General features: G+C 43.4%; 1 protein-coding gene across 5 annotated transcripts in view; it reads right to left on the bottom strand.

Moving 5' to 3' along the window:
* Window positions 1–25,829, bottom strand: part of SEMA5B (semaphorin 5B) — a 277,400-nt gene that overhangs the window by 167,753 nt on the left and 83,818 nt on the right. For all 5 annotated transcript variants that reach the window (XM_063341108.1, XM_063341109.1, XM_063341110.1 and 2 more), the window contains one exon: window positions 23,283–23,343. The gene's annotated coding sequence lies outside the window, so the exon portion shown is untranslated. The remainder of the gene's footprint in view (window positions 1–23,282; window positions 23,344–25,829) is intronic.

The following is a 25,829-nucleotide window of genomic DNA, read 5'->3' as shown; positions in this document are numbered from 1 at the left end:
CCTGGATGCGGAGCTGCCGTCCGTGCCCCCAGACTGGGTGAAAGTCATTTAGAGGTGGGACAGAGCGAGCAACCCATTAAATGGAAAACCAAAAGATCAAATAAATAGGCAAGTGCTAGAATCTTAAAAATCAACCAGCTCCTTTATTGGGAATCAATTTTGCTCCCTTAGGAAAGAAATAAGATAATGGAAAGACTTAGATCCGCAAAAGAGCCCTGCTCCTGAATTCTGTACAAGAAGGCAGCATTAAAGGACACCCTCCGGCAGTGACTCAGAATAAAAATGGCCAAAACCAGGTTGAGATGGAATAAAAGCAGACAGCACATTTCTGTACTACCATGGAAATGAATAGTCTTAATTCATGTGATCAGCTTGTCCACCTCTCAGACATGGTATTTCTCTTTAACATCACCCTCTGTCTCAAATCAGATCATTTTGCTTCCTTCTTTGCAAAAATGCAGGTTCTGCCTTTCTACTGCTTCTATCAAGCCTTGTCCCAATGCTTTTCCAAGCCAATTCCTGCACTATCACCCCTGGCCCTAATTTTGTCACAGGTTTCCCTTCATCAGCAATTATCCAGTGAACGCTCCTATAGAATTAGCCATAAAACAACACAGCAAGCAAAACAGTGACTTCCAGATGTGTGAAGCCACATCCTTCCTTGCCTGATTCCACGCCATCTCCTGTCCACTGGATCTCTGCCACATCCACACTCGGTCCATGTCTTTTCCAGGCTTGTGAGTCCTGGTCCATTCTACTCGATCATCAAAAGTTACAGACACCCCGGTGTGTCTGTACACCTTCATTTGTTTTCTTACAACTGAGGTGAGTACTTTCTCTCCTCAAGATCAAGTCTGAAACACACTGAAGGCTGAAACAATGCTCTCCAGCCCCCCAGATTAGAGTTTGTCCAAGGGTAGATAAGACTTCAGTGCACATGATGCCCTACAAACACCCCACAGCCCAGCTCAGCTCCAGGGGTGACAGTATCCATCAGCAACGTGTCAAAAATACTGGTATACCCAGAAAGGGTCAAAGTAAAGATGGTAATGGTTTTACCCTCAAGACTTAAACGTATTGTTTTGATTCTCTTTGCAGCAGGCACCAGTCAGGAGAGAGATCTCCTTCCAAGGCCCGGTCTCGTTAAACTGCAACAGAATTTCACTCAACATTCATTCAGTTCTCTGTGCTTTTTGCCCTTTTTGGCAGGAAAAGGCGCTTTTGATAGCTCGGCTGTTTAATAAGGAAATTCCTCAGAGGGTCTTTGCTGAGAACATACAAAAATCCACTGACAGCTGCTGTGACGGTTGCTCATTTTTGGGTTAGCGCACAGTATTTAGACAGGAAGCAGTCGAGGAAAAGGTACAATTTATTAAAAACAGGCCCAGTTCCAAAACTCACATTAAGGTACAACACATGGCACAGAAACAGCACACTCCCACTGCAGTTACCTGCATGGACGGGCAACCCCAAATCCCTGCTATTGAGCGAGCCGGGCGCAGGAGCTGCAGTTACACCAAGGGAGAATAGGACCCACACCACTTGCGGTCTTTCAAAACTACAACACTGTGATAAATTCCTTTTTTGAAAGACATATCCTGCTTTTCCACAGGGTACAAAGCGAAGCCAAATCTTTGCATTTCTTTTTACATCTTTAAAGCAGCTGTCAGACAGAAAGCTGTCTCTCTGAAGGACTCATACAGTTCCTTACACCACACCATCGCTGTAATGTAATCATTTTTACAGCGCCTTTGGGGAAGTTCTCCTCCAATTTACAGGAGGAGAAACTGAGTCAGAAAGGCACTCAGTGATTTTTCACAGCGCTCCCCACTGCAGAGCAGGATGACGATCACTCTGGCTCTTACAGACCCCCCCAATGAAAAAGGTGTTGGCACATCATCCCATCCATTCCAACAGCGGGGCGGAGATGGGATTTTGTCTCCTGCCCACATGGTGGCTGCAGCCCCCGCCACAGGCAGCCTCCCCCCTTCCACTCTTCTGCCCCCGGGGCGGCTGCATTGCTTCAGAGGGATGATTTCTGTATGCCGCAGCCTATGAGCCCCCACGGGGCCTTGCACTGAGAGCACTGTAAAATGCACGTCTCCCTTGGAGCAGAGAAGCGACCTGGGCTGCCCTGCCAAGCACCACCGCTGCCAGGCAGCCGCAGTTCACACCTCCACAAGATTTGTGCTCCGGACACACGGTCCTGCTCCCTTCAAGCAGCCAGCAAAGAAAACCTCTGAAACGGGTTTCATAAAGCACCTGATGTCAGCCTAAACAAAAAGATCACTTCCAAAAGATGGTTGCTACCAAAAAAAGGATGAGATTTTGCCATGCACTTCAGAAATTCCCACTAGCTGGGTAGTGACTATTTTACTCACTTTACAAAAGCACAGAAACTCCCGTCTCCCCGCTCCCTGCCCGTGTCAGCAGGCTCGCCTGGATGTTTTCATGTACACCCACATTTGTCTTTCCTCACAAGATATTACAGAAACATTTTGTTTTGCTCTTTTCATACGCTACATTCCAAAGCATTTCTGTCAACAGCGAGCTGCATTCCCGCCGTAAGCTCATGTGTGTAGTCAACTGGTAGGCAGTCATCAAATCCCACATACAGCCAGAGCCTGGGCGTAAAGAAGAGGATCAGCGCAAAGTGATGATACACGCAAGCACACGGACACACAGATGCCTTTCCTGCCCTCACCACCAAGGCTTTTTGCCCAATTTAAGCCCCACATAAACCCTTAATGTGTATAATAAGCCTGGCAAAATTTCAATGAGATTTCATGAAGGTTCATGCACGGCTGTGTGCACCAACAGCTTGGTCGTGCAGATCTTGGAGAGGCTGGCTGCCGTACCCACCAGCACCGTGCACACTGACAATTAACATTAACACATAGATGGAGGAACTGGTCACTGGTCACAGCTGTAACCATGGAAGTCTGAGGTTTTGTGCATTTAGAAACTGAGCCCCGGCTGCTGCCCTGAACACAAGACCTTCATCAGGGGCACCGAACCACGGAGGGGGAGGAGAAGCAGTGATTGCCTGGAAGAGGTAGTACTTTGCATTTTTTCACAATTAGAAAACTCAGCAGTGGCTGAATGGATTTATATCTGAAGTATCAAAAAGAATATTTTTTTCTGCCTCTAGAGAAAATAGCATCGCAAGCGCTAATTTTTATTTAAGCAAGTGTAGAGAGCAGCCTAGAATGAAATTGCCATCTGAATCTTAATTATACCTTCACATTGAAACACTGTAGTGAATTACATGTAAGATTAAAAAAAAGGAGTGATATTAACATATAATGAGCCTCATCAATTACTATGGATCAGGAAAAGTAGCCCTCCTATTACTGAAATAGTTTAATTTGCATGACTGGATGATTCAGATTCTTCTCGGTCACTCATTCAAATCTTGCCAGAAGTCATAGCCACAGACAAATGTCCCATAGCAGACTCGGCCTTAAATAACTAAATTAAATACACTGTTAGTTACCCTCTCGTTTTGCAACAGGGAGATTTAAAAGGTTTCCTACAGCACATCTAGGGAGGAACACAGATCTCTAGCCATTACTGAGTTAACTGTATATGTATATAAAATCAGTATGATTTTTATAGTGCAGCAGTATGTAAAATGACTTGCATATTTGAGTTTAGCTTCTCATGGACCAAGGTTCAGCCCCATGCTTGGAAGCGGGAAATGCATTTTATCAGCGTAGCAAGGGATGGACTTCAGGACAGGGATCTGTATTCCCATCATTTGTACAGGAGCCCAACAACTAATAAACCACCCAGAAAACAAATAAACTGTAGTCAGAATTAAGGTTGTGTGAGCGCTCAGGTTTAGTCCCAATTCAGCCATTGGCAATGAGCAGCTGACAGATCTGGGACTCCAAAACACATACAGGGGGAAGCCACACTGAGATGTTTCCTCCAGTTTTACCAAACCCTGGGTTTTCTTGGCCACCTGTGGGAGTTTTCCCCAGCTGTAACTGCATCAGTTGATGATGACAAACAGCAGGCTGATGGGTACAAAGATACAAGTCAGGAGCTGCTCAACGTTGCTTTGGACATCACATTTATCCTCTCTGCTTTAATGTTTCTCCTCAAGAGTTACATTATTTCCCCGCTTTACAGGGACGTTGGGAAAATCCATTTAATACTGTTGAGCAGATTAAGATGTTGGATGAATATCGATCACTGAGCTCATTCTGACTTTAGTACCATATACATATATAGGCCAATCTTCAAGACACTTTTGATGATCAGCACTGACCGATTATATTTAATGAAAACTATTTTAGAAACACATTTGAGTCGGGTATCATTCATTCATTTCCAGATTCAATCAGCAATGGAGCGGGGGAAAGTTTGTTTCCTTTTCTGCAGATTAAAGGTTGTGTCTGCTTTGAAAATTAATCACTTTCTGCTGTCATAAAGTGCTCCAAGAGGCAAACTGATGGATTGGCATGAGGTTGACTCACAATAAACAGATACCCACATGCCTGCAAGCACTTGTAAAGATTAAGGATGGAAAGGGATTTTTAAGAGGTACACGGAGATAGCATCATGAGTAATGAAATGAGGAAAACAAAGGCGAAATCTTAATTTAAAAATACGGTGTGGAGTGCTTATTAGAGACTGGGGCAGGGATAAACTTCCAAAGGAAGCTCTGAAAACTTGGATATAAACGAACCGGACAAAGCACCTGAGAACATACTGTCAGGTGTGCTCATGTTTAGGCAGGCAGATCGCTTAGATGACCTAAAAAGCTCCTTTTCTATCTGATATTCCATGAAGGCCCATAGCTGGAATTATTATGAGCTCCTGGTCCAGCAAGGCCCCCCTCTGAGCCTGGGCTGTTAGCAGAGGAGAGAAGAGGGGAGGAAGCATTGGCATGTCCCTGGGACACCGGCATTTCTCACAAGCACAGCGCAGCCATGCACCCACCTCGGTCGCCCTGCACAGAAAAGAGCCTGCAGTCATTTACCGCCTTTAAAAACTGTCTCTCTGACAAAGTGACTGCCTGGCCGTGTCCTGGCTTTAAATGAGAAAGATGGCAGGACATTCACTACATCCCTATGTATCCCTTGTGGTCCACAGGCTGCTTTCTGTCCTACCCGGGTCACTGCTGTCCCAGGGATGCCCTTGTTGTGGGCAGCACGATAACAAAGTACAGATAATGACTCCAATTAGGAGGTGTGAATGTCATTCCACTCCCCTTGCTCTCTTACAGGTCACTATGAATGTGTTTGAAAACTACTGGCACAGCAATTTAACGATAATTCAGATTTAATTTGCACTCTGTCATCTCTGTTTTTTTCTATAGGCTTTAATAGTTTAATTTAACAGTCTTAAGCACTGTCTATATTACCGAGACATAATGTGTATTTCAGATTTGAGCAGCTGCATGGTACAAAATAATATTTTACATTTATATTGTGCCTTGCATGCCGAAGATGCTTAAAAATGCCTTGATTACTATATCCACACAAGAATCAACTCATCCATCACTGAAATGCAGCCACTTCTAGGTTGGAAACCTCATCAGTCTTTAATAATTTAGGCAAAATATAGCAGAATATTCCACTGAAATGAGAAGGCAAGTTGAGCAGGTAAAATTAAGTTATCCAAACCTGCAGCTGGGCAGGGCTGTCTGATACGCTCACCCTCATAACAGGAAGTTTTTTATGACTCTCCAATATTTAACCAAAAGGCAGTACCTGCAGGAACAATTTCCCTTATACCAGCATCAGTTTATTACCAGTTGAGAAGAGGAAGGCTCTACCCTCGGCTCAGCAGCACAGCTCTGCCTCTCCCTCTGCCACCTCCTCTCCAGGTCAGTAAGTCCCAGTCTGATGACAGTCAGAACTAACCTTCGAAAAAATAAAAGCAGCAGGCCAAGTTTCTCACTCCAGCACTGCCCAGGCCAGATCCTTCAAGCTAGTGAGAAGGCATCCATTGATGTCAATAGGCTCTGAATCAGGCCCTAATGAAGCACAGGTCAGCTCTGCCCATCAGCCCCATCGCCTGCCAACACCACCAGCTGCCAATTTTCTAACTGAACGGCTGTCTGGGGAGAGCAACTTTCATGTCTCAGTGAGCTCTGCTTAATCTTCCAGCGATCGGTGTAGGAGAGATCTCTTACACACGTAGACAGAAACCATTTGGCGACGAATTTGGCTCCAGAAGCGGAGTCCCACCTGCTTTAGCTGCCCCACAACCGCTGCTCCGATCAGCGGGAATCCACGGTGTTACAGCCTCTTCCCAAAATGTCACGTTCTCCAGGCCCTGGCAGCCATGGAAGGTGGTGCTTTCCCATGTAGTTTCCCAGCTAAAGCTTTGTCTCATGGTGAATTTTTGCGATAGTGATCCAGGGACCAAGTAAAGTAGCAGGGAAGTGGGTGGGTGGAGAATAAATGTGTCAAACTTAATAAAGATTCTCTCTATTTTCAAGTGCATTATCATCCATGTTTATCACTTATTAAAAGCCTTTCATTTATAAAGTCTTTAAAGCCTAGTTTAATAACCTGCAATCATTACTTGAATAACAAAATTTGGTTTTTATTATACTGTGTAAATGAAGCACTGTAGCATTTAATGTAAATTATTTTTTCGTCTCCCTCTCTTATCACTGTTTTTAAAGCCATTATGATCAGGTGTTTTTCTCAACCTTCCCTAAAAATGCACGGTACAATATCTGCGGCCCAAAGTAATACTGTTCCTGGGATTTAAGTATAGCAACGAAAGAACAAAGATAATAAACCAGCCTTTCCCGTGTGCTTGCTGCCTCTGAGGTTTCTAACTGGGCTGTTCAGACCATTCTCTCTCTCCAGGGAGAGGCTTGAGGTCCCCTTATATCCAGGAGACATAAAAAGGAATTTGTTCATTATTAATGCACTGTCTCCAAGAGGCTTTTCTTTTTAATCAAAGTATAAATTCTGCAATGGAATTGATATACGTGCAAACTGAGACCACCACACCGTCGACGGGGTCTTCTGGCGTTATGGGCAAAAGCATGGTAACAAACCATCAATCAGATTTGCAGCTGGGGGGACTGGTCAAGAGTCGTGGCTGTTTCAGGCCAGAGAGAAAGACATTTGCCACTTAACCGAAGGAGGGCTTCCCAGGGACCCTATTTTACTGAGCTGCCAGAATGCCAGTAGGGGCAGCCACCTGCCTGCATAGACGGCACTGAAATGTTTATCAACCCAAAGTCCAGTACAGGCTCCCCCAGCGTGTATCAGCACATCCTGCTACCAAATTACGCCTCTGCAGCCCCCGTGGGACCCGTGGCAGCAGTCCTCATGTCCATCACTGAGGCCAGTCTTTCACAGAGACAAAATGAAAACATTACAACACCTGGAGTAAAACCAGAGGAACAATAAAATGGGAAGAGCATTAAACACTAGAAACTGGTCCAAACTGCAAAGCTGAGAGATGTGGATCCAAAATCTGGAGCAATTCTAATCAGGGTTTCGGTTCTGGCTCATCTGTAATTAAAATGAAGTACAAATCTGCCTGAGACAGTCAACAATCTCAGCTGTTTCCCAGATCTGGCTTTCATTAATTTCATTAACATCTTAAATGCATTCTTACTGCTTGTTCTTATGCTGAAGAGCAAGTGAAATAACAACACACCATGAACCAGTTTATCTTTGTCTTCACAGAGGAGCAGATGCGGTATCAGTCTCAGGGGCACGCAGGCCCCTTGCATGGAAAATGGCAGCAAAGCGAGTTGTGCAAGTGTGGAAATCTTTGGCCTGAAAAATAAATAAATTGAAACCAGCACTTTCATCAGTGCCTCATGAACTTTGGGGAGCCGCACCAGCATTATTAGTATTAATCCGTGTGACAATCTCAAACTATAATTTGCCAGCCTTGTTCCAGGGAAACAGTCAAAAAGTCAGAACTCGTATGGAGCCCTCCCAAGTACCTGCGCCCCGGGAGGCTGGATCTGGGGATACTGCAAGAGGCTCACAGCCCTTCCTGTTGCTCATGGAGAAATACCACAGGCCGAGTTCCTGGTCAGTGGTATGCATTGAACATGTTATAGTTAGGTGTGTGACCCAGGGTATAACGGCTCTTCTGTCCCTTCCCTCAATTCAGATTTTTAAGATGAGGGTGAAATGGGAATTGGGAGGCTGGTTCCCCATCTCCCTGAAACAAAGCTGCAGCAGCCAACAAGTAACTAATTTCCCAAGGCTCCCCGCTGCTCTGCGGACGTCATGACCTCAGCCCCGATGGCAGAACAGGTAGCGTGTGTTCACAGCCCACTTCAGCCCCAGCAATCTGACTGTCAAACTGCATCCCATCCACAAGCTTTGTCATGGCAGCGGGACAGGCAGTGGCAAGAGAAATCCTGCGCTCAACAAAGCCAAATCCAGCAGGGCTCCGGGGAAGCACCACTCTGTAGGATGGGGAAGGAAGCCACTTCCAACCTATATAGATAGAATATCAGGGCACGGAAACCCTGGACAAACTTTTAATCAACTTTCACTTGATCTAAATTCTTTTGGCAGACTTCATCTCTCCTCTAGAGCGTGGCAAGTTACCAACAGAGCGACTAGAGGGTGCTACAACACATACAGGCCTCGGACTCTGACCGCCTGGCGTTCAGAAATTCCTGGCATAAATTAACTGTTCAGCTCTTGTGATGATGCAGATTTGCTCCACTTGGCATAAGCAGATATTTTGATACAAGAGAGACGATACTTTCTGAGACCTGTCATCCTCGGGTTTTCAAATCCACTGGCATGTTTAACAGCAAAAAAGATGAAAGACAAAACCAGGCTTGTACAGATAAAGACCTCTCTGTCATAAATGAAAATTCAGTTTAGTTAAGCCAAGTCATATACATTATATTCCACCCATAAAACTTAATATCACCTAAAAATTCTCATCAAATGCAAATTTTCCTCAGTGATTTATTTGTGCAATTGTGAGATGGGGAGAAAGCACACAAAGCAGTGGGAGCTGCAGACTGAAGTAAACAGTGTTGTCAGAATATGCAAAACAAGGAAGAACACAAAAAAGAGAGAGAGAAGGAAGGGACAAACATTCTCTGGCTGGAAAGTTATTGAGTGTTTAGAGCCAAAGAGGAGTGGAAAGCTTGGAGAGGAATTTCTACATGTAACCTACAGACTCTACCCTATTTCCACTCCCAGCATCTCTTCCATTTAGCTAACAGCTAAAAACCTTTTTGGGGGTAGATGTAGGGTTAGGTTTGTGGTTTTAAAGGTCATTGCTTAAAATCAGCACCACAGTGAGGAGAAAGGACCTTTGCAGTTGGTCGGCTTCAGCGTATCCCACACTTTGAGGAGCGCTGGCAGTGAGGTAATCCCCTAGGAATGTGTGTGCGGTTGGATGGCTGTGAAAAGAGAGCGGTCAGCTACCAAAGCTCTGTGCTGAATATTCACGTCACACACACACAATCATTTTTCTTGTTAAGTATTGAGAAGAATGGGAACATTATAAATGCAGTATCTTTTTTGGCTACGAGTTTAGCTGCTTTAAAAAGATCTGCTCCCTCCCTGCTCCTCCACTCCACCAGCTGTGCTCCACCTCCACCCCCAAACCGAATCAGCACACCCTGAACTTTATAAGACATAAAAAACAGGGGGAAAATTAAATACAATTGTGCTAAAGAATAAGAACTTTAAGAGATGACGGTGCAGCAAACTGGAACAAGCATTTTAAGGTCACTTGTCTATATAAAAATGACACCTTATTGAACACATAACCCCATGCCACATGCTTGGGTTATGTCCACATCCATACCCATATCCATATTCATGTCCGTGTTGTATTACTCAAAGCAACTGTTTTCCTCTCTACATGTTGAAGAGTCATTACAGCCACAGCAGATTAAGTTTGCTTTGCCAGTGCCAGGGAGTGTTGGTAGTGCTGGCTGTTGAAAATATCTATTTGCCTGAGGCACTTAGCAATTTGTTGCAGTAAGACAGAAAGAGTGAGTGGGGAGCAGGTGTCCCAGCCCGAAGTTCAAGCACATCAGATAAAGTTTCCCACTCATTTTCTCATTTTGGTGAGTTTTGAATCAAGCCCTAAGCAAGAAAAAAATGCAATGTAATACTCCTAGTATTTTTACTGATTATTTGCCAATAAGGCTAGACAGAAAATCTCTTTTTTTTTTTTTTTTCCCCTGTTTTAAATGTCCTTCCATTGGCATTTATCTGTCCACTTCCATATGTACTTGCTTATCCCATGCTTAGCCCAGTGGGCTCATGCTCATGCAGTTTCCCTGCACAGAAGCAAGACAACACTGCACAGAAGTAATTTTGAAATTAATGATATCTACAAAAGAAGAGAGAATTAGAAAAATCACATTCCTCTTTTGAATATAATGTTTTTTCTATTTTCTCAAAAAATTGCACGTATTTGTACTTACAAGACTACATTAAGTTTCTAGGTTTCTAGACTCCTGATTGTGAGACGATTACCTTGAATGGCATATTTAAATGCCAGTCTCTGTTCTCTCATAAGAAACAACCAGTTCAAACATGCAATCCTTGGCCCACTCTAGTACTTTTAAACTTATTGTTTAACAAAAAGAAAGAAAGAAAGAAGGGTGGAGAAAAGCTGCCAATCCACTTCAAAATTTCTACTATATTTGTGGGTAAGCAAAGTCCAAAAAGCATTACTGCATGTGCTCAGAGAGAGGAAAACTCATTGGGAACAAACTTCCTAGAACTATGCGGCAAAAGACTTACTTAAACATCAAACAGGTGCCCTGTACCAGGGGCCAAAATGCAAATTTACTGCAATTTTATTACAAATTTTAGCCTTCAACTTCTAAACATGCATATAGAAATGTTCTTACAGCTGTAATTAACTCCAGCACAGAGGTCTTCAACAAAGTATAGCATTGGGAAAGGTACTGGACAGTGTCTGGTACTGTTTACTTCCAGCTGAGAATTGCCCCCCAGGGTACCACCTCTCCCTCAGAAGATACTAACTCTGCACAGACACTAACTGACCAAGCCTGAAAATCCTACTGTGTTCCATCACCTCAAGGCCCTCCACTTTACAAGTGGGAAAAGCAAGATGCGGTGCCGCCACAGGACTTCTCAGGCTCCTTCCACAAATCTGTGAGGATAAGGTACAATTCCTTTGTTTGCTGGGGAATTTAACTCCTATATGAGACCATACCTGAATGCTATCTCCAAGTACTTCACAACAGGATGTGAACTGCCCACTTCATACAAGGAGGACCACTTTTTCACACCATGTTAATGAAGGTCATTAACTCACATAGACAAAAGGTGCTTTCTGGGTTTCTATCATTACTGCCATGACTACAGTAAAGTCTGCTCATGCTTCAGCTTCCAGAATGGCTGCCCCCACTGGAATTTCTGCAGCTGGTCCATCTCCCATGCAAGGCGTCTGGGAAGCTGATTTAAAAAAAGTCCATATGAAATTATGTCCATAATTTCAGAACTGCCCCAATTACACATGTTTGGAAGGAGACCATCAGGGGCTATGGTCAAAAAAATTACACTACTAAAAAGTTATTTTCCTTTCAACTATCTTATCAAGTTCGTTAATACCTTCTGCTGTTGGTGAAATGATCCCCCATTAACATTTCAATTTATTATTGCTGTTCCATTAATGAGACCACAAAAAATGGAAATGAGGCCTATAAATATGCTAAGAGTTAAAGACAGGAATCGTAACAGTGTGTGCACTTTATGAGTAATGTTTCGGTACCGCTAGCATTCAAAACAGCATGGAAGGATGGCTTTGCAGCATAAGCATCTGGCTTAACAAACAAAATCCCCAAAAGCCAAACAAAAAACAACCACAATTCCTGAAACTACAGGTTAAAATATCAGCAGAGTCAACTCAGTCTTAACCCCTGCTGCAGCAGACGGGTGAATGAACTCCACGCAGTTCACCGTTAAAATGTCTTTGGAGAAGGACTTTTTCAGTGAAGGTCACAGGGACTGATAAACTTCAGCAAGCAAATTCTGCAGGAGGAAGGATTTGTCTCCATGTCCTTTGTTAAAAAACCCTCTCTCCATGCTAATGTCTACTTACTGCCACCACACCCAGCGCTGGGGGGAACTGATTCTCTTGATAGTATCTCAGGTCCTCCAGGAAAAAGGGCAGGCTATAATTAGAGAACTCCAGTCTTGGGAACCACATTAAGATTCATTTGAGAAACGTTATTTACTGCCAGGTAGCCTTTTAGATCCGTCAGGCTCCCACAGTTCCTCTGCTGATCTTTTCTCCAACAAACAGTGAATAGCCTCCATGGGTCAAGAAACATCCTTATGCAAATGGCATTACTGCAACTTGCATTTTCAATTATTAATATTTCGCTTCTCATCTTACAAACTTTTTCAGAAAAGGAGGAAAGCAGCAGCTTGTTCCCCTGGGAACAAAAACACAAAATGCGGTACTTCGCTGAGCCATGAAAGGAATGGTCCCTTCAGCACAGGGATGTCATATCATGCTAGCAACATTTTTGTTTCTGCATTTTATTTCTCTCTAGTGATTAAAAATGATCGATCCTACCCCATTTTCTGTGCATAGCTGACGGCGCTAGGCTCACGCAAAATGAAATGTGTAGCCACACTTCCACCAGTACTATCATCTTGCAAGGAACAAACTTATAATTATTACATTGATTTTATAATTTATTTTCCAGGAAGCTCTGATTTCATGACAGGGACTGGCTTTGCGCTGAGGTCCCACTACATTAGCAAGAAGAGAACACCGCAGTCCGTCCTTCTTTTAAGCATTAACAGAGGAAATGATCTAAATTAGCCAGTTTGCCATGGCAGTAATAGTAGGTTTGAAAAAATCCCAGACACCTTCAGTAAGATGAAATAAAATGAAAACATAAAAAGCAAACTATTTAATGAGAGCACAGGCTATTTCAATAAATCTAGTTATTTGATAAGCAGACTGCCACTGTCAGCCTTTTATCATCTGTGAAAACGCATGATGGATCTTCTCTGTTTGCCTACAATTTCAAACCTTCCCTTTCTGATCAACATTAGCATTTTGCTCCAGTGCCTCTAACAACATGGACTGCCAGCAACCAGCCCAGATTCCACCCTTAAGGGAGAGTCTAAGCAGTGACAACCCAGGCATGGCTCAGTGGCACATACATACATATGGCACACAGACTGGGTGGTTCGAGGCTGTTAAATGTTCTTCCTCTTCCGAGTTTGCCTAAAGGGAAAGAAAGCGGCCCCTTGCTGAGAGTGTGCGTACATAAAGCTGTAACAAACATTTAATTTTAGCTGCTCTAAAAGAGAATTAGTCTGTGCATGCTGCACTGCCAGTTCCTACTCCAGCTGCTCAAAAGAGGTGGCTTTGGAGGGTTATTAATTCCCGTATTAATGGTCAGCCTCCTCCTCGTTCCTGAAATATAGGCTCCCGAGTGTGTTTCAGTCTTACTTTCCCACATCTCTTTCAATTCTTCCATTATAAGCAGATAAAGTCATTATTTGGCTGAAAAGGACCTCAATCCATCACAGGCTCACAATACTTTATCTAGCTTTATGATTCAACTACACGCTTTTCCTTCTGTGTAAAAAAAAGTCTGTTCAAAAAAAAAAAAAACAAAACACAAACAAAGAAAGAAAGAAAGAAAGAAAAGAATTAAAAATGTACAGCAAGTTCCAGGGAAACCGCTGAAATGGCTACTGCCTGTGTGCATTGTTTGTGCTAAACCAGCTACCAGCCACAGGAGGGAAAGACTCAGATATGATTTTTAAACCAGGCTACTGAAAAACATTTCTCTCTCTATCAGAGCTGATTTGAAAGGATTATTTCTCTGCTGCACTTTGAGAGGGCAATGCTGCCAGATGTCATGAATCTAAAAGCACTTTATGCAAAACATAAGGCATCATAAGAAATCGTGTACCTTACCGTACGTACCTTGCAGCCTCTTTCTGTCCCTTTGCTGAGGTTTAGGTACTAAGCTTAAGGGTCCTACTAGAACAACCCCCAAAAACTACATGGATATTTGACTCTGCTTGAACTGGAGCAGAGCAGAAGTTACTCCATCAAAATCACCCCTTCAGCACTGCAGTTTAGCTCATTTATGCTGGCTAAGGATCTAAGTCTACTATCTACAGATTGAAAGATGCTAAAAAGGGCTATTTTTATATGCGTTACCAACTATAAAATATGTGATTGAAATGTAGGAAGAGATTCATCTCACCCTACTTTATTCACCTGAAAGCCGGGCTGGGCTAGGCAGCGAGGTGCTTGGTACGTCAGCGGGAGGAGATCAGCACTCCCAAGGGTCGGCTCTTGTCACCCTTCTCATGACTCACTCTCGGGAGATGCTCATCTCCTTCCTCCACTACACAACAAAACTGGATTATGATAGATCATCCCAATCAGCTGTAACAAAATAGTTACGGAAAACCCTGATCCTCCTTCTTTTCTCCCCCAGTGTTTTTGTGCCAGCATGAATCCACTGACTTTTGCAAGGTTATTCAAACTCAGATCCACCTAGTCATAATACCCGCTCCAAAGTCACGTTCATCTAGACTGAAAGCTGCTTGAGGGCACTGAATTCAATTGTCCTAACTTCTTCAGAAAAAGTGCCCAAAAGGTGAGGGACTCACATATCATCCTTTAATATGAGGCCTTTCATTTTTTTTCATCCAGGTTTTGCCTCAACAACAAGCTCTCACAAGTTTGGTCTGACAGAAGACAACTCTACCACGAAACAACTGAGAAATATAAATTGCTGTAAAAGCCCCTCACCACAGGATGAATTGCTCTGGATATGGAGCAAAGGTAGATATTGTTCACACTTCACTGCATCAATTCCAGTCAATGTTTGCTGAAGTTTTTGAGAGTTAATAAGGTGCCTGCCTCTCTTGCAGACTTTAACAGCGTCAAGGCCGTATACAGAGGTGTATGGAAACAGTATCTGATCTAAAGGTAGAAACAAAAGAGCTTATTTCCCCTTATCTGGTGAAGAATCCGGTAAGCCTCTTGGGCACGCAGTTGAAACCACAGTAAGGACAGTAAAACCCTTCCTGGAATTGAAGGATCAGGAGGAAAGCAAGAAACAAGAGGAAAACGAGTTGTTAAATAGAGTATACTTGAGGAGAGCTTTAATCAAAGGCGATGCATGGTGTAGGTCCCTTAGCAGACACTCCAGCGCTCACTAGCAGGAGATATTTAGATACTTAGGACAGGAACTGGAGTCTGGGGCTGTTCCTGTTCTTGACTCAACTGGGGCTGCGTTTCCACCCTTGGGCACCTCTCTCCTCCCCACCTGCAAAATGTGATAACTCCTTATGAAGTTAGTAGACAAGAACCAAGCTTTATTAATAAGAGGAGGCCACATCCTATGCGTCTTCAGGCAGAGGCAACACCCCAGAGAAATCAGTGTGGGATTTCCCAGCCAAAGGGTTAGAGGACAGAGCCCAAAGCTGTGGGACAAAGCCTGTATAAGGAAGAAGAGATGACCAAATGCTGTGCCTGTCACATATTTCCAGAGCGGTGCAAAGTAATTCCCAAGTTTACTGTTGCAAAGCAAAGCAAAGATATATTGCTCCTTTACGAACACAGACGTTTCATCAGAGGACATCAAGACAAGTTTTGCCTTTGTTTTGCCCTTCGTAACTAAAAAAGGCATCCCACAAAATAAACAAAATCCCTTCTTCTTTTATTATCTCCAGACACATTGCTTCCACCAGGAGCCAGCCTCTGCAGCAGCTATCATTTTGCTTCAATCTGGTAAATGTCTTCTCCTCCCTTCCCCCTCCTCTCCCCTTCCCTACCTGGGGAATTCAGCTTCTTGCAGAAAAACTTGAAAAAAGAAAAAAGGAATACAGAAGTTAGCTTGCATGGCCCAGAAATAAGAACTGAAAAAAAAAAGTGAAACCATATGCCTTGCCCCCGGTGGCTCTGGGACTTGGAGCCAAACCAAGGCCATGAAAATAGAATATTGCTCTTTGTTAACCATAAATAAATAAATAAAGGACTACTCATTCTTGCCCTTCGGGATATGTTTTCTAAGGAGGATGAAATTCCCCGTGGAGTTTATTATGTGTAGACGGGAAATGTGCCTCCTAGGGAAAAGCAGTGGGGGTAGTTTTTCCCTTGGTGATTTCTTTCCCGCCTTTCCGTCACTCCTTTATTCATTTTGCAAGTCTCCCTCCCCTCCCTTCTGCAATAAGTGAAGCCACACAAAGGAACATGCAGGTAATTCAGCCACTCAAAACTACACAGCATCTCCTTTCCTATACAAACGATCAGTGTGTGGCCTGGGTTTCATTTGCAACTGTAAATGAAACAGGCCTACAACTGTGTTCATAATCCTCCTTAATTGAATTTCTGTGACAAAACCCAGACAAAATTATTACCCTCAAGTTAACAGTTTGCACGAAGTAGCCAAGGGTTCCTGGGAAGCTTTAAAACAAATGCAGGACAAAACTGGATACCACAAAGCGGTTATTTGGTGTTGGTACCATTTGCTTGAATGGGGGGAGGTTTCCCTGGAGGAACAAGGTCATTTTAATATGAGGGACAGCCTAGGAATTTAACAAAGGCCAAAAAAAGTGAGAATTAAATAAGCAGAGGAAGAGCTTGGATGTAAACCAGCACATGCTGCTCACACCGCAGCTACTGGAAGGAGGTGTTGGGCCATCCTGGCTTTTTGAAAGGGCAGCATCATTCACGGCTTGGTGCGGCTAATTGAGAGAGTTTCACAAATCCAGGAGGACTTGAAGCAACTGTTTGGTTTGTGTTGAAGTTCACACCCCACTGAAATGGGTAACTCCTTTAAAGCCCTCCATGCAATCATTTCCTTCAACTTGATCACTCAATCATGGCAAATACGCAGAGCGTTAGTAATGACGTCAGGCTGCTGGTAAAATATATAGACCTATTTTTAAAGTGTGAGAACCACTGCTAACTGGAAGCAGGGATGCAAAAAGGGCACTGACCTACAGGGCACTCCCATTGCTTGCAGAAGACGAGAATTAAAGCCTTTCGTACTACCAAAAATTAGTGTTTGTTATTCTTTTAGATGATGCAGATGTTTTCTTGAAGGATGGGGCAAAGCTGGCAGGAACAGAGATGTCTGTTTGCAACAGCTAATTTTGTGTCATATGCCATGTACTTGGATGGACACGCTGTTTTACCCCAAAGTACCATGTTTTAGTCATCTCTGTACCAGCTGGTAACTAAAGCAAACGAGAAAAGTTATTAGGGATCAAAGCAGACTTTTTATGCTTCAACTTACACATTGCTGATCAGAGCAGGGAAAACCATGTCATCCCGAGGCGACGCCTGCCTGGGTTACCGCCCCACATACTCATAGAAGTTAATATCCTTCGCAGTTTAAGCAGAAGGCAAGGCTACAAGGGAATGGGGAGGGTTGAGGTAATGGAAAGAGAAATTCTATAATTCCTCAGTGTGCGCCCATGTCCTGTGTGTCACACAGCCCTCTCACCAGCAGAAAGCTGACGGAAATTTAGGGGTAGAGGAGGCTGGTGGGGCCTCATATTAAAATTCCCTCCAATTTAATTATTCAGAATGGAAGTAAAATATCGCTAGAGGTGATTAAATGAGCAATACTGTGCAGAGACAGGCAGGCAGAGACCAGACCTCAGTTCCACAGACCTTTGCATCGCTGAGGGACAGTTTGCCCCTGTCCCCACCCTCGCTTGCAAGGCAAAGCTGGCGTAATGAGGGACCTCAGAAGAGTTTCCAGGAGACCTTTCCTCTCCCAGGGATGCAGTAGGGTAACAACCAGGTGCTACTGCCTTCCTCAACATCTCAGCTGCACCAAATGTTTCAGCAGTTGCATTAACACCTGGCTTTGAGAGATTGCTCATTAGCCCTTGGGTCCTGTGCCACTTTAAGTAACCTTTTAAGAACACCTTTTTATAGCTTGCGTGCTCTGTTTTTCCTCAGACCACAAGTTAAATGCACTGAACACCACCAGGGGCAAAGTGAGACAGAAATAAATAGATGCATACGCATATGCCTACAACCCCCCAACAAACACACACACGATCAGGGCCAGAGATCAATCTCCAGGAAAAGGCATGAGGGGATAAATTCATCACAGTGCTTTGTCAACTGGTGGCAAAGGAAAGAAAAAGGAACGTTTAAAAGGGTGATGAAATGTTTCAAGAAAAAGCAATATATTTTTATGTACTTGTAAAATCCATTGGCAATGACTTTTCTGGTTAATTGGTTTCATCTTATTAAACAAAAAACCTATTTGTAAAATCCAGACATATTCAAGCATAAGTCCAATTTCTTCATCAAAAGCCAATACACCATTTCAAAGAGGAAAATTAAGCAATACAAACCAGTTTCCATTAGTCTGAAAGCACAGCACTTGGTATGGGGAAGAGAAATGGAATGGAGTGCTTGGCTTTTCTAAAACGCACTTTGGAAAAAGCATGTTACTCATTTACCCCAAAACTACAAACCCCTCCTTCCCTGGCCCTGTTAATTAGATGAATATTTTTTCCCAATAATGCAGTGCTTTATAAATCAACCTTCTGCTATCTTTCCCTGCAATTGTCACATTCAGCTTCTTCCCCCTTATTAGACCACTCTCCTTCTCATTAAATAGTCCTTCTGTCTCACTTGCCAAAGAACTGCCAATGGGCCCCTCATTTTACGGAAGAATAGACCCAGCTTTACCAATGGGAAAGGGCTTCTAATGTACCATGGACACAGCACAGTGAAGCATGGTAATTTGCCTGTGTTAATGATGCTACTTCACAATGATCAGGAAAACAAAAATCTTTAATAGCTAAATGACACCCAGTCCGTCTGCAGCCTGTTGAATTCAAAAACAGCGGAAGCAAAACTCAAAGTCCTTTAAGAGATGAGCTAAAAGATGCTGCAATGTTCTTTTTTTTTTTTTTTTTTTCCAAATTCCTAATCTGTGTGGAATCACTAAAACGGGTGGTTTGGTGCTGGGAGCAGGACATAAAAACTAATCCAAGTGTTTCAAAATGTTTTAGTGGTTTAAAGACAAGAGACTTTGGGGGAGGGGGGAATGAACATATATGTAAACTTTTTTGGACATACTATACACATGCATGATTCTCAAGCCCCCACTTATTCTGCTCTGTGGGAGGGCTTTTGTGCAAAATACCACTGACAAGTGGGACTAAAGCATAAGTGCTTTTTTTCTCCTTTTTAGGTGAAAAGAGGAAGTCATTATTGTGGGAAGGACACAGGGGCAGTCTGCATGTGCCACTGCTTATTTCTGAGGATGCTCCAATTCAGGAAAGCACTGAGCTCTTGAGTGCTAAATCAACCCCAAGAAATGCTTTCAACCTCGGTTCTCATCAGAAGCTTTTCACTTCTTACAGTTGGGTTCCCTAGGCTGCCTGGCTAGGCAAAACACTGATTGCTTTGGCCAGTCAAAGTCTAGTTGCTCCAAAAAGTGAATCTTCAAATACAGCACATTAAGCTACTCAGTGGAAGAAATTCTGCACTCATATTTGGCCAAACACGACAGGCAGAACTGCACTGACTTTGATGACATTATTTGGTGTGTACTAGAAGGGACCAAGGATCATAAGCAATCATATGGTGCATGTTTGGTAATCCTTTGGCACTGTTGAAAGGTTGGGGAATAGACTTAAACATAGGTTCATGAAAGAAAGATGAACCAATATTTACAATATTGCTCATACAAGAAAAGGCTTCTATGATATTTTCCAAGGGCAGAGGGAGTGATTTGTCAAAAGTTGGCCAGTTGCAGTTTTGTAGATTTTGTAGCTGTCTGATTGGCATGCTTCACACATTCCTTGTCCAAAAGTTTCTGGTACAGTTGTGCCAAACAGGAGCAGGACTTGAATTCAAGAGGGCTGCAGGAAGGCAGAATTGCTGAGAAATGAGGACCAAGCCATTTCAATGTAGCACTTGTCCAAGCATTCTTCAGTTCACAATGTTCAACACTTAAACCTTGAGGTATGTCTCTGTTACAATTAAGTGATAGCTTATGCTGTAGAGTGTTTGGGGTGGGGGTTTTTTGGATTATTCACTGTAGAGTTCATCAGTAGATTGTCTTACTGTTTTATGAAATTATGCGCTTACCACACGAAATGTTTGTCAACCCAGGTTGAAAATAAGCACCTAAAGATTCTCTAAATATCCTTTTACTCAATCTGTAGTAGCACTCAAGAGGAGTACTAAAAGCTTTGAGACAAATGCCGCATACTGCATGTTAAAATTCCCCAAAACGTTGTATTCTTAAGCCTTTCTTTACTAATGTGCCCACTTCAATTAAAAAACTTGTTCTAAAAATCCCCCAAGATGCATATTTCAGTGGCTGGCTCAACATTTCATTTGCAGAAAATGTGGCTACAGCGCTAGCAACGAGGCTTTGGGAGGGACATAAGCAAATCATCATTTTGATATCCCTTAAAGACCAATGATTTATTGCAATTTTAAATCTTAACATTTTCTGAATGAATAATTTTGATACTTTTCATCTTGAGTTCTGTGGAACTTGCCAAGTTGAGACTATAATACTTATCAGCAATTTATCAGCAAAACCGTGGGTGACGCTTCAGAGGCCTGATTTTTGAGACCTGTACAGGCAATCTCCCTCTGAAGTCAAGGAGCCAAGAAACGACTCCCAGCTGTGACCTAGCACAAGTGCTTCTCCAGTGGGCCATTCAGTCGGCCTCCCAGGCCTTGCTCAAAGCTGCTTGGCAGTGTGAAAAAGGGATGCTGCCTTCCAGAGGCTGAGCGCAAAACAGACCTTCATCCTTGGGACAAAATTCACTTCTGCAGCAGAACTGGCAGAGATGCTCTTCCGGATACTGCACTTCTCAAATTGGCCAGGGCATGAAACCAAGGGAGATCTCACTGCTAGTAATGAGTAGCCATCCCCTCATCCTGCCAAGCTAGTGCAGTGCCACCTCCTCCTTTGGGGCAGCAGAAGCAGCGGAAGTAAATAGAGAGGCAGGGGACAGAGCAGGTACACAGGCCACGGCCACCTTTACTGAGGCCCTGTGCTGCAAAGCCTTGAGCTGTTCAATGAGCACATCAAGAGTGGCCTGATGCCGTGGCTGCTCCCTCCTCTGCCCTTGTCTACAGCAAGAGCAATGTAGCAAAGGCATGTGAACAGAAAAGTTGGAGAATCTCACCTAGCACAGAGTTTCATCTCTAGGTGTCTCTCTTGGTATCAAACTGTTAGTGTGAATATTACTGCACATGGTTGCTAAAGCCGTTCAGTGTGGTGGAGTTGACACAAGGTACTTGTCATAGCATCTTAAGTAACATTCATAATTTTCCCTCTAGATTTTGCAAGATGAGTGCATAGATGCACTCATTAGATTCATTAATTCTAAAATGGTGGTAACTCTTTTGCTTACTACTTGCCAGGCGGATAGAATCACCATGGTGTGTGGCTATTAAGTGCAAACCACAGTTCCTATCATCCTTTTTTGTTCTTCACCTTCCTTTTACCGTGCATTTTCCTTGAGCTCTTTCTCTTTTGATCTCCTTGAGAAAAATTGCCTCCTTTATTGATTAAATTACAAATTCCAATGGCAGGTGATTGAGTTATATGATAACACCTGACGAAAACCATCAACTACAATTGAAATAAAAGGAAAAATTAGCACTCTCTTTATTACAAGAGGTTTGGATGTTGAGTACCTGACTGAATTAAATGGAGATTGAGCAGATCTGAGAGAACTGATTAGGAAAAACAATGCAGAATTCAGAAAGGAGCTACCAAAATTAACAGCTCACTAATTCACCTTAGAAAAAGATGGGAAAAGTGGAGGAAGAGAAAGAAATTGTATCTTTTTCAAGCATTCATAACCAGGAACTGCACAAAAGCTTGCCTTTGTGATAAGACTCCTCAGATATCTAACTCTGACACCAAGATACCGAAGGCCAACAAATACATGACCAGGGCAGCAACTCCTCAGGTTCATTCATTCAGCTTCTAGTAGGCCTTTTTAATTAGTGGTATCACAAGTAAAATAAGGCTCTTGGCCTTTGTTCTGTGCCTGGGAACAAACTGCACGTCAGCTTTTGGTAATGTATCACTGCATTTTATTCACTGCTCATCTACGCTAATAAGGTATTTTTATTTTTGTCTGCTTGTGGCACTGCCTGCGATACTGACAGATGTCTTTGGCTTTCCTCCTGCAGATTAAGCAATCATTATTGGAGCTCTTACATGAGACAGGATGCTGATAAAGCAAAGTGTCTACAATGGCATGATCCACTTTAGAACTGTGTCAGCTTCTAGTCATAGAATCATAGAATCATAGGGTTGGAAGGGACCTCTGGAGATCATCTAGTCCAACCCCCCTGCCAGAGCAGGGTCACCTAGAGCAGGTTGCACAGGAACGTGTGCGTCCAGGTGGGTTTTGAATGTCTCCATAGAAGGAGACTCCACCACCTCTCTGGGCAGCCAGTTCCAGTGCTCTGCCACCCTCAAAGTAAAGAAGTTCCTCCTCACGTTTAGGTGGAACTTCCTATGCTCAAATTTGTGCCCATTACCTCTTGTCCTGTCGCCGGGCACCACTGAGAAGAGCCTGGCCCCATCCTCCTGACACCCACCCTTTAAGTATTTATAAGTGTTGATAAGATCCCCCCTCAGTCATCTTTTTTCCAGACTGAAGAGACCCAAATCCCTCGGTCTTTCTTCATAAGAGAGGTATTCGAGTCCCCTCATCATCTCGGTAGCTCTCTGCTGCACCCTCTCCAGCAGTTCCCTGTCCTTCTTGAACCGGGGAGCCCAGAACTGGACGCACTACTCCAGGTGCAGCCTCACCAGGGCAGAGCAGAGGGGGAGGATGACCTCCCTTGACCTGCTAGCCACACTCTTCTTGATGCACCCCAGGATGCCATTGGCCTTTTTGGCCACGAGGGCACATTGCTGGCTCATGGTCATCCCGTTGTCCACCAGGACTCCCAGGTCTCTTTCCACTGAGCTGCTCTCCAGCAGGTCAGCCCCCAACCTGTACTGGTGCATGGGGTTATCCCTCCCCAGGTGCAGCACCCTACACTTGCCCTTATTGAATTTCATAAGGTTCCTCTTTGCCCAATTCTCCAGCCTGTCCAGGTCTCTCTGTATGGCGGCACAGCCTTCTGGTGTGTCAGCCACCCCCCCCAGCTTTGTGTCATCAGCAAACTTGCCGAGGAGAGGCAAGTTTGCAAACTTCCTTGCAAACCCATTGCAAGGTAGAGTATAGCAAAGATGAGTTCTAGTGAAGCTCTGGAAAGCATGTAAACACAGCTGTTAAAGACGGGTTGCAAACATTATATTATTTACTTACAGCCTCTGCATTACTGAAGTGTCATATTCAAAATCAAGCTCCAGGGAAAATCCTTAGTAACCTGTGAAAAGATCAGAAAAAGAGTCTTCAGTAGATATTTCTAACTACATCTTATATCCGATGGGGAAGAGAATTTAACATCAAATTTTGACACTATTTTGGAAACAAAATGTAAATAACATTATTTAAGCTTAACCACAAAACAGTGTACAAATTTTCCTTAATGCTCATCTGAAGGTTGCTTCAAGACTTGCTTCAGCTGCAATCTTTTTTCTTTTTATTTTCTTTCTGCAAAAATCCTAGCCTACAGATTCGCTACCAGAAAATGCTTGTAGAAACAATAAATATTTTAACACACTCAATCTAACTTAGAAATTGTGCAGCCCTGCCTGAACTTTTCACAATCCTGCTTCATCCTCACGGAAGAGACAAGGAATCGTTCTTGCCCCAGTTTCCAAGTGGGAGATTTGCACCAGTGAGAAATGTGGGCTGTGAACACACATCTTATTCCTCACTGCAACGTTCTCTTTGGGGACATTCCTGTCCCCACCACCCACCACCCTGCCTCATCGCTCACCCCTGCTAGAGTTCATTGCACCCTCCATTCTGTCAGCAGAACTACTTGCAAATGCAGTCAGATACGGGTTAGTAAAGACCTATTTAAACTGCTCGAGCCAATCCAGGAGCTGCAGCCAGATGAAGACGTGAACGCAGCCTACAGGATTTGCCCCAGGTGTCACAGCAAGGCTGGCAGGGCAGACATCTAGCACGCTAGCTGTGAGCCCATATCCCCCCTCTTTGAAACACCACGGGTACTCATCCTAAAGCAAAGCACAAAATGAACAAACCTTTGAGATGAAACCCACACCTCAAAGGTTATTTTCCTTATTATCACCCTTCTGTCTTATCCAAAATCCCAATTGCACCACAACCTGATGAAAGTAGAGGCAAAAATTATATCACATTATAAGAAATTCTAGATTATTTTCTAATAGTTTATCCTTTAGTTTCATATTATAGCAGCACCCCAAAGCCTACCCTATGCCTGAACTCTTTGTGCTAAGCACTGTGCAGAGGTTGGCCACGGTCGTCTCTGCTCCCTGGAGCTTACCAGCAAGAAATCAAGGAGCTAAGTGTGTAGGCAGGGAAAAGACAGAGACAGCAAGAATCAGAGGACGCTTCTGCAAAATGGCTTGTGAGCACAAGTCCCACTCAGCCAGTAAGAAATGATTCACTATGAAGAGATTCTAACCCTGCTACCTATTATGCTTGACAGGCGATCTCACTGAAATCATTTATCTAGTTATTTGCATGGCTTCCATTAGATCAATGTCTGAGCATTCACAAACCAGATGGGTTTTTCCTCACTGCACTCCGGAGAAGGAGCACATGCTGTTAACTCTACACCATAGACAAGGAATGGAGATACTAAAAAGACAAAAATGTTTTTTCCAGGAAAACTAAAATCTGACCTGTCAAAACCCTATATTGTGCCAGAGGGCTCCCATGGGTTAAGGTGCCTTGCTCAGGTATGGGCAATGAGACTTTAGCCAGCAGCAGACCTCTCTGGTAATTCTTTCTTGAACAATGGCTTCTAAATAGTGTGAATCAGGAAAAGGAAAAGGAAAAAGAAAAGGGGAAAGGGGAAGGGGAAAGGGAGAAAGGAAGAGAGAAAAAGGAAAACAAAAAATAAAGAAAAGTCATAATAAATGTAGCAACATCTGAAAAAAGCAAACTGCAGCAACAGAGGCACCGGACACCAAGTTCACCAAGAGGACTGAAGGAATTGTTTGGTACAAGAAGCCTCATTCATCACATTTCCATAAACCAGAAAATGCTCCCACAGTCCCTTCTTTCAATATTCTAAGACTAACACATATACGCACTCTCACATTTCCTTCCTTCTCCTATCAGTCTTCCCTTATGGAAGAAATCATAGGAAAGGGATGAAGATGTGAAAATTTCTGCAGCTGTTCTGCCAGGGATGAATCCTGAAAGCGGGAAACACAAGGGAACGCGATCGGGACAGAGCACCTGACAAAAGGACCCAGTCTTCGCTGCCAGTTGACTCTTGCTCTTTAAAATTATAACAGTGGAAATTCTTTTTTGGTGATAACCCAGGAGGCAGTTCAGAGCCCAGCGTACAAGGTTGTAAGAAAATAAGATGCGTCTCTTAGCTCAGACCTCCAGGACTGTTTGTCTTTTCTAAAACTTAAGCCACTGCTCAGCACAAATTCTCAGGTTTGATCACCAGAAGGATTTTGGTCTGTAAACTGCCTAACTCTCTAAATATAATAGCTCCCTTCTGTCCAGAAATAGAGGATTCACTAAATTCACCTGCAAGAAACTGTGCCTTCTCCTGAAATTACTTCTCAGATGTTTGAATTCCCTCTCAGGTTACAGCATGAAACCTTTCCTATCTCTCCATTAAAGCAGCAGACAGACAGATGGGATAGTCTTCATCTTTCAGGACTCGGGAAGTTTGTTTCACATTAATTTTAACAGGAACGGGATGCTCAGAGCATCTGTTGAGGTTAAAAGAACCAG

This window comes from Chroicocephalus ridibundus, chromosome 7, assembly GCF_963924245.1.
Source record: "Chroicocephalus ridibundus chromosome 7, bChrRid1.1, whole genome shotgun sequence".
Lineage (NCBI taxonomy): Eukaryota > Metazoa > Chordata > Aves > Charadriiformes > Laridae > Chroicocephalus > Chroicocephalus ridibundus.
This window is presented reverse-complemented; position numbering and strand designations above follow the sequence as displayed.